Genomic DNA, 10,274 nt, shown 5'->3' on the forward strand with positions numbered 1-10,274 from the left:
GCTTCCAAGCCTGGGAGGTGACCCAGAGACATCTGCGGAGAGATTGTTCTTTGGCTCTCGCTACCCTCCGACGGGCAGCGTTCCATGGCCTCCTCCCGACGCTGCCACTGATGCGGAGAGGCACTGGGGTAGCAGGAGCCTCGTGGGAACCAAAGGAGGCCCCGCAGCTGTACTGTGCTGCAGGAAAGGGCTTTACGGGCTCTCTAGCCCGGCAATCCTTCTAGGTTTCCCGTCGATGTTTTCACTTTTCAGGGCTCAGAGCTTCTTTCCCTCTCTCTCGCTCTCTCCTCATCTGTTGATTCAGATATGTATTCATTGGACACCAAGCCCCTGTCGGAGCTCAGACTTGCCTAGAATGAGGGTCTGGTTCACTAGGTCATCTTCTCTGGTTCCCTCGTTGTTGAGGGTGTGTTTTTTCCCGGGAAACCCCTCATAGCCTCGTGCCAGTAGATGTCTGGCTGGCAAGCCCAGCAGGACTGTAGAGACACAGCCAGACACACAGTATCTTCACTCCGTGCGTGCACACAGCTTAGACCAAGCCCGCATCCTGGCTACCCTCTTCACCCTGGTAAATCCTTCGCAGGCCCTTTCAGGAACCTGTGCCTTCACCCACTGATTCCACTTAAAGGCTGAAGTTATGATTCTTCCATTAACCAGGGGCCTTGGATGCATCTTCAGAACTTGGCTTCCTGGTTCGATGCTACTGCATGCGAAATGACCCTGTGGTCACGAACTCTGAGTACAAACAAAGCTGTTCCAACACACCCTAGGGGTTAAGGAGTAAGTAGGCCTAGCCTTGCCCTGTGCTTTGGCCTCCTGTCTGGGGACCTGCCCCACCCCACCCCCATTTCATCCACCCCAGAACTGACTGATTGAGGATTCCCCTGACAGGCCCCGAGTTACCTGGAAGCAGGCAGCTGCCTTTGGCTCAAGGCAAGAAGCAAGTCCAAACGCATCATCTGTTCCCCAGCCAGTGTCTCCAGCTATCGCCACTTTGTCCCAGACTGGCCTCCATTTTGGTTCTTGGTTTCTTGGCTAGAGAGGAAGATTCTCTTGCTTCCTTTTGGGGCCACTTTTTCATAGCCTACTCCTTATTTTTACTGTGGGCCCAGGGTGCAAATAACACAGCTCTCCACCTGCTCTCACTTTTGGGGGGAGAACTTCTCTGCCTGCATTGCACTGGACTGGCCTTAGGATCTCCCCAACCTCCCCCCCTCCCCGTCCTCCACCCCCAGGGGTCAGTGATGAGCACTTAACTCATGCTGCGCCAGCTGGACCCTCTCCCTCCCCTCCTGGATTTTGAGTCTTGCACAGAATGATCCAAGGACAAGAGTGGTAACTGTGTAGCGCAGCTACTCCAAGCAAGCTTCCTAAAGAGACTGCTAATTCCTATTCCCTAGAACTCAGAGCTGTGGATCTTTCCAAGAGCTGACTATTCAGCTTTTTTTTTTTTTTAAACAATTCTCTGGCTTTTCCTGTAGTCTCCTAATAAATCCCACTTATACTTAAGTTAGCCCAAGTCTGTATCTGTCACTTGCTACCAGAGAACCCTACCGGATTCCACAGGGATGTCCCTTTCTCCTTCCCCCACTGTCACCTAGATGTCCTTTCCTCCTCTTCTCCAGGCTTTTGCCAGTGCCTCCCATGGTCAACCTAGCTATAACCCAGCTGATCGAGGAGCCTGTGGGATCAACCCACAGTGACCTAGAGCAAAGCAGGGGAAGGGTAGGATGCATTTGAAAGCAAACAGAACTTGGACAGCATGTGCTTCATTATTTGTATTACATTTGTTACAGCATTATTTAACTTTTCAGATTAAATGAATTTAGCATTTAAATAGCACCTGATAAGTATGTAAGGTTCAGAATGTATGCACTGTTTTGATTCCTTGTTGAGTTATCACGCAAATAGGAAAGCCTTCTCTTCTAGAAAAATCTCTATCTCGACCATGTTCTCAATATAATCCACGAACTTGTTCCCTTCTTTCCCTGTTCATGTTGATGGCACTTTCTTTGACTCATAAGTCTATAGGGTGAAGGAATACAGTAACTACCCCTCTCCCCCAGTAGCAGTGGCCCAGCATCCCTACACCTTCAGGCCCTAGACATAGCCAGGATGCAGGGGTGGAAAAGCACATGTCTTTGGGGCTCCCAGACAGACCACGTCCAGCCACTTGCTGCTGACAAAATGCAAAGGCAGAGAGATAAGTGGTAGTGAAACAAGAAAGGAATTCGTTTCAGTGAGGCCAACACCAGGAAGACAGTGGACTAATGTCTCAAAGACTGCAAAGTGCTGAAAATACTTCCAGGTTTATGTAAGGAGAATGTGGGGCAAAGGTTGGTGAGTACGTGCAGGTGGGCAGTGAAGGTCAAGCCCATCATTGTCTTGGGGTCATTCCCGCAGGGTCTTGCTGGCTCTGGACTGTCCTTCTTGCTTGAGGGGATGGTTTTAGTTCCCATCAGGGGACGCTTTGCCGGTAGGGTCTTTTGCCTGAGTTAATTGATAAGCTGGAAAGAAGACATTTCATCAATCAGAAAGTTCAAGGTCAAAATGGAAGTGATAGAGGGACGCCTCGCTGGCTTAGTCAGTGGAGCGTGCAGCTCTTGATCTCTGGTTAGTGAGTTTGAGCCCCACGTTGGGTGTAAAGATTATTTAAAAAAAAAAAAAGAGGTGGTTGAAGTCCTTTTTCGTGGAAAAGCCAGAGAACAGGGCAGTTTCCACCAGAGACTGAATAACAAAAATCACTCAGTCCCTCCCATCCTCCCCGCCAACCCTCCTCCTCCGTGCTTATTTTCCAGCTGCTGTAAGACAGGCTGGTCTCACATCTGAACCCCAAGAAATGGGAGTGGCATAATGACATGACAGCAGCACCGTGACAAAACAGGATCCTTTTCCTCACGTGAGGAGCCATTAGAATGTGCATCAACATCTTGTTAGGTGATTTGTTTTAGTTTTACAATTCTAACTGTAAAAGCAATATAAGCACGTGATGCGAGCACTCCGTTTTATCAGCCCGTGCTGTCTTACACCGAGGCTCTGGCATTCTGGACTAGCTTATGTAATTCTGGGAAAGAGGTCTGGGGCAGCAATCAGGCTGTCTCCCTAAAAGCAGAGCTGGCTGTCCTCCCTGCCGTCATAAGGAAGTGGTGAGCCTGGGAACTGGAGATGGGAAGGGAAGACAGCAGGAGGGCCACAGAGTGAGCCCTCGATGTTTATCACATAAATGTTTAATGGCAGAGTCAAGGGCAGAGACAGGGCCAGGGTCCGGGCCGTGGGACTTCCCAGGGCCCTAGCATCCTGGGCTCAGGTGTCACAGCTGGCACAGACCCTAGCATCGCTCTCCAGCGGCATTGTTCCATCTCCGCCTATAGTCTCTCTGGGGGTAGATGTGTTTCCCTAGAGACCTCTTGAAATGAACTTCCCAGTGGAATTCTCCACCTGGACCTTCCGGAGACGCCTAAAATGTTGGGTCGACACATGAGTTTGTTCATCTCTGTGCCAGACCTCCCACCTTTCCTATCTCGGTTGATGGTACCCCCAACCCCAGCCATTCATCTGTCTGTGTAAGGACCCAGGACATTATCCTTGATACCTTGCTCCCCCTACCAACATCTAATTTATTCTATCTCCCAAACATCCCATGAATCTGGTCACTTCTTTCCATCCCCATCCCCACAGCCCATCACTGTGGTTTAGACCACCATAGGTTTGTTAATATTTAATATTATTTAATGGTCACCTCCTGACTGATGGTCTTGCACAGAATGGTCATGCCTTCCCTCACTTCCCAAGTGTTTACCCAGCACCTCCTGTGTGCTTGGTACCGGTGATAAATGGTAAGCACAGCAAAGTCCTTATCTGCGGAACTACCATCCTTACAGAAGTCAGTTGTCTTTCCTAAAGCACGAACGTCACTGTGTCTGTCTTCAACTTCAGATATATGAATGACATCCCACTGCCATCAGCATAAAATCCGAACTCTCTATTATGCCTTCCTTTCTAGCAAATCTCACCCCACAGTCTCCTTTGCCTATCTTCCCAGACATGTGGAATCAATTTCAGTTACTTAAATACACCAAACCTTTTCACACCCCAGGACCTCCCCCAACCACCACCACCTCTTCACCTGGCTAACAGCTACTCACCCTTCAGGTCCCAGTCTGGGGCTCTCTTGGTTGGGGTTGCCAACTGTGATGAGTTAAGTCATGTTGGGGATGATGGAATTTGGACAATGCCCAGAATTCCCCAAGACCGGAAACCCATCCTGCCACAACCGCTACTGCTCATTCCTTCTCCCAGAAACTTTGAAAGAAATATGTACCCAGAGAACAAAGCCAGACGAACGCACACTTTCTTTCTCTGAGCTTCTGGCCTCTCATTGTGCTCAATTGAACAATGTGGAGGATTTCTTTGACCTGGGCTGGAGGGAGACCTAACTGACCTCAAAAGACAACATGTGATGTTTTGGGCTACTCTGTGTCGGAGTGCCCATTCTATTTGGAGGAATCCAGAGCCCAGCACATTGGAGGCATTTGTCCAGGGGCAGCAGCAATGACCTAATTGGATGGCCCCTGTAGTAAGATCTTACCTAGCTTTTCAGAGGCCAATTTTCCAGCTTTCCTATCTGTTCTCTGAGCTATTTGATATTCTTCCAGTAAATCCCTTTTTCTTTAAGATCCCTGGGTACACAGTCTCTACTGCAAGATACCAGAAACCTCGAATGTTTTAACATCTTTTTTGTCCTATCCCCACCATGAGTCCCATTCTCACTCCCAACTCCACAGGTGCAAAATGGCAAAGCCCGAGGACAAAAACACTGAGCAGGGTAGAGATTCAAAGTTCCAGAGCTCATCTTGACTTAGCCACCCACTCCAGGTTTTCCTTGATGAGCTGGAAACAGAGATCCTAAGTGAGAATAAACCTAAGCCATTCCCCTTCTCAAGCACTCAGGGGGAGAAGGAGGAGAGTATCAGAAAATTGCTACTCGTAAAGGAGGGAGACTCAGACTTTGCCTTGTGGCTCAGTTAGTATCCTGGCCCTTGGCTCATCCGTACTTGCATGTCTCCTGCTTGGAGGCAGAGCCAGGGAGAGAGGAGCCTGCATCTTTCCCTGGAGTCCAGCAGCTGTGGATGAACAGAAAATGCTTGTTCTCTGTCCAGGTATCCCCAATGGTTCCCTGAGAAAATGGACACCATCGCTTCCTGCCTTTGTCACCTCACCATGCTTGTGATTTAATGCTTTTCTAGCTCCACGTCTATCTCATGGCTTCTCCCTCTGGTGAGTGCATTCATTTCTCTTATCTCTCCCAAACGTTTACTCTCACTGGGTCACAGCTTCATGCCAGGCACCCTGTCTGCCTGCCCCATGGCCTCTTCTGCCAGGTGTCTCTGCTACCTCATTGCTTCTGCTCCCTGCCTCTTCTCTGTGTTTCAGCTTGCAGGCGACTCTACTGTCTGGGTTTATCTCTTAGATCCAAGCATCCCGAAGATGGTGTGATTAGATCTCTTGGTCATTCCTCATTGAGAGGGCCCTGCCCAAGGCCTCGAGCCTCTGGTCACCTGGCTCAGGGAGGCCAAGAGGGGCAAACAGACAGAGCTAATGGGTTCTACTCCAACCCAACATTTCAGACTCAAGTTGTACAAACCTAAGCATGTCAACTTTCCTTCCCCTTCATTGTTTCTTCTGTGTACCCGAACTCAGAGAATGTTCTATTTTGCTGTAACAATCTGATCTTCAAAATGAAGTCTTCCCTATATCCCAGTCCCCTGGCTTCATCTCTCTGCACTCCTTCTGTATCACAACCGTCTGAACTTCTCAATATGTAATTCTTGAGATGAAATCGGCTCTTCTTACCCTCTGGCCGACGCCCTTTCCTTTCAACCACTTTCTACACAAGGGGGCTTTGTTTGGACTTCTTTGTTTGGACTTCTCTGTCCCTACTTGTATCCTTCTTTCTACAAGAGCCCGGTCTGGAATGCTTTAACATTCACATGTACTGGACCATGAACCCTTCTGGGCAGAAATGATGATCCAGCGATCTCTGGGGCTGGCCTGGAGTGGATGTCCATGAGTATCAAAGACCAACTCAGCAATGACCCTCAAACAGCCTTCCCCGAGAGATCAGGATGCACAGTCCCCCATCTCCTGGTTTAGCAGCTCATCTTGAGGAAAGTGTGCAAAAATGAGGGTCCTGGCAATAGCCTGGTGGGATCCCACAGAATGTATCTATAGGCTTGGACCCAAGAGCACTTCTCTCCAAAGAATGGCAAAAGCAGAGAGGACACAGCTGTGATCTAGGTGGTCCTTTGCTTGATCTGCCAGGGGCTGTAGGCTGCCTGGCTGCTTTAAGTGCCTCTCTGTGGGATGAGCTCATTTCTTCTCGCTCTGTTGCTTTTGCTCGTGATGCTGCAGGACTCCTAGTCCCGGAGTGACTCAGCTGATTTGCCTCCTGACATACTTGAAGCGGTATAGGGGAGGAGCAGAATGGTAGGGGGTCAAGCTGGAAGCAAATTTTGAACCTTATAGTCATGAGGAGGCCTGGCCTCATGCCCACAAGACTATGGACAAGGCCAGGAGGGTTAGAGCCCCGTCTTGAACTTAACCTGGAGTGCGGCCAGGGCTGGGGTAACTCAGCCAGCTCAGGAAGGACTTAAAAGCTTGCAGATTCTCACTAAAGCCCAGGCTCTGAGACTCTCCCACCAAGCGGGCAGAATTCGTGGTGCAAATACCACTGGCAGGTAATACGACGTTAAAGGTATATCAAGCCCTCGCAGTAAGATGGAGACGGAAACTAATCTTCATAGAACGTTGGGGAAGAAAGGAAGCAAATTACTCAAAGAAGCAAGTCAGAGTGAGATCTAAGGCAGGAACCAGCCCTGTAAGTCTGTGCGCAGGCTGAGTGGAGAGGAGAGACCCCAGGATCACAAGGCTTACTATTCATTCCCCACTCTGTGCTGAATTCTGGAGATGCAGAGATGACTGTGCGGGGTTCCTGCCCTTCAGGGAATCCCAGTTTGAATTTGGTGGGAATCCCAAACATATAACAGACTACACTAACACTTGGTCAGGGCTATGGCAGAGGTCAGCACAGGGGCTGTGGAACCCAGAGAAGGAGGACTAACTCTGCCTCTTCAGAAAGATCTAGAGATCCTTCATAGTGGAGGGAAAATCTGAAGGTCCTTCGCAGTAGAGGGGAGAAACCAGAAGATCCTTTACACTGGAGGGGACGGTCTGGAGGTCTCTCACGGTAGAGGTGAGTTTGTACTTGAAGGATGTCAAAGTATTTACTAGGTGGAAAAGAGATGCCTGTGTGTTGGCATGAAGTATGCCACTGCTGATACTGTTGGGCAACTACAGGTCATTAGATGGGACTGGTACACCTGATGCATATGAGGGTATGACAAGCAGATGTCACAGATGTTGATGAGAGGCCCAAGAAAGGGCTGCCTTCCTGGTTGAGGTTCTGGTGATCCCATCCACTGGTCGTGGATTCTCACCCCACAGCTCTACTATCCAACTCAATCAAGTTATAAAACTTCCTCTTAAAGGAGGGGAGATAGGTGATGGCTTGATCCTGCTCAGTATGAGTTCCTTTCTTCTTTTAAGCATAGGAGTCTGACTTGGCCTGGCCTTGGAGGAACATGGAAACTGAGGCCAGGAGGGAAAGGAAATTGCAATTCAGTGGGCAATTCAGTGGGCACTCAGAAGTCCAGGAACATGCTAGAAAAAGGACAGAGTGACTAATGTTAGGTACCTGTTACTTCTGCTCCATTTGTGTTGCTTTGAGAATGAGCTGGGGCTGTCTAGCCCTGCAGCTGGGTTCCCAGATGTTGTAGCAAGTCAGAGATTAGGTGATGGTCTGAAGAGCCTGAAGCTTTCTGAAAAGGCACTTGCATGATGAGAGGAAAGAGCATGGCTTTAGGTTCGAGTTCAAATAGTCCTCCCTAGCTATGTGTTCTTGAGCAAGTTACCCAGTCTCTCTGGGCCCCTGGGTCCTCAGCTGCGAAATAGGGATGACAGCACCTATTTCCTAGGATTGTTGTGAAGGTAAATGAGATAATTTATATGAAAGAATCTGGCACACAGTGGGTATTCTGCTTCTCCTCATGATCCTATCTGAAGAAGCCCAAGGAAGGGGGAAAGCTTTACTCAACATGTATAAAGGGTTAACACCTGAATATATATATATATATATATATATATATATAGAGAGAGAGAGAGAGAGAGAGAGAGAGTTCTTTTAAGTCAATAAGAGAACAGATACTCCAATAAAAAAATAGGCAAAAAATAGAAGCAACTAATAAAAGCAACTAATATTTTCTTTATTTTTTTAAAGATTTTATTTATTTATTTGACAGAGAGAGATCACAAGTTGGCAGAGAGGCAGGCAGAGAGAGAGAGAGAGTAGGGGAAGCAGGCTCCCTGCTGAGCAGAGAGCCCGATGTGGGACTTGATCCCAGGACCATGAGACCTGAGCCAAAGGCAGAGGCTTTAACCCACTGAGCCATCCAGGAGCCCCAAAATAATACATTTTAATGGCTATTAACCATATACAAATATAATACCATATACATACAAATATACAGCCATATATACACAATTAACCAAAAGAGGCAAACTGGAAAGAGAAAAAAGGCAAATAATAACAATAAGAAAATATCATTTCTGCTTAGCTTGACAATGTTTATAAACTATTTACTCATGATCACAGTGTGCTTCCATTCACAGTTTATAAACTACTTGTATTCTTTTTACATGAACTACCTATTCATAGCTTTTGCACGTTTTTCTGAGGTAGCATTGCTCTTTTCCTTATTGGTTCATAAAAGCTCTTTGTATATTAGATTTTAACCTTTTGATTGCCATATGTGTTACACATACTTTTCTAGTTTGTCATTTGTCTTTTGACTTGGTTATGGTATTTTGGCTATACAGAAGTTCTAAAATCTTTAAATCATCAAAATTATCAATGAATGTTTCCTTGTTAACTTGGCAAAGAGGACAAAGTTTCACAATATACAGCATGGAAAGGCTATCCTAATATGCGGTTGTTGGCTTAAGTAGCATAGACTGCAACCATTTTACATTTAGATCTTTCATGTCTCACTGTTCTGATTTAAATTTTCTCGTTATGTAGTTTGTCTTCGTAGACTTGTCTTCCAACGTAGATTTGAGCTCAGGGAGAAAATACACTGATCACACAGACTTGAGTATTCTAGTCTTCTCAAAGTTGCACATCTTATTGAAAATTAGTTGATTATGATGGGGGTGCCTGGGTGGCTCATTAAGTTAAGTGTCTGACATCTCAGCTCAAGTCTTGATCTCAGGGTCTTGAGTCCAAGCCCAGTGTGGAGCCTACTTAGAAAGAAAGAAAGAAAGAAAGAAAGAAAGAAAGAAAGAAAGAAAAGAAAAAATGAAAGAAAGAAAGAAAGAAAGAAAGAAAGAAAGAAAGAAAGAAAGAAAGAAAGAAAATTAATCGACTGTGATCTGGCTTATACATTGGTCTAATGAGTTTGGTTAGTGTGTCTGCCCTAAACTCAGTGCTGACAAAATCAGGTCCCTAAGCTATATGTAAGTGCAAGAGTTGGACTCAAGGTTGTGTTAATTCATCCAGAACTTACTGAGAAATGTCAGTCTCACACTTTTTCTTGTAGATAATTCCCAACATTTCCATGGCTATGCAAGTATCTTTCTCAGTAATAAGTGGTGGGGGTGAAGGTCCCAGAAACCCTATAACTAATAATAATTAATAATCATACCTACTCCTTAATTAAGTACTTTTTGGGTGCCCAGCACTGTTCTAGGTATGTGTAATGGACAATTTAACAGCTACAACATTCCAACATAACGTAAGCAACATTTTTTCTGACTTACAGGTGAAGGAAAAGGGGCCCAGAGAGACAGAGTTACTTGATTGAAGTTATAAAGTCAGAAAATAATGCCAGTATTTGAACCCTAGACTACCTGCTTTCCTCTGTTCTTGTGTTTGGAGCAGTTGATTATGATCTTATCTTGAAATCTCCCTTTAGCTTGGAGATCCTCACTGGTATCTAATTATTCCACTAACTACACCAACAGTAACTTGATAACCTTTTTTTTCCCCACTCTTTTCTTCATTTCTTTAGGAATTTTCAAATCTCCAGCACTTAAACACACATCTGAGCACCTGTGGGTAACACAGAGGGAACTCCTGCCAAATCCCTCTTCCCAGGAAGTATAGACATCCATTCTCCCACTATCGTCATGGCTGCTGTGTCAAATTTAAAATATAAAGG

The sequence above is a fragment of the Martes martes genome (genome assembly GCF_963455335.1).
Source record: "Martes martes genome assembly, chromosome: 9".
NCBI classification, from domain to species: Eukaryota; Metazoa; Chordata; class Mammalia; order Carnivora; family Mustelidae; genus Martes; species Martes martes.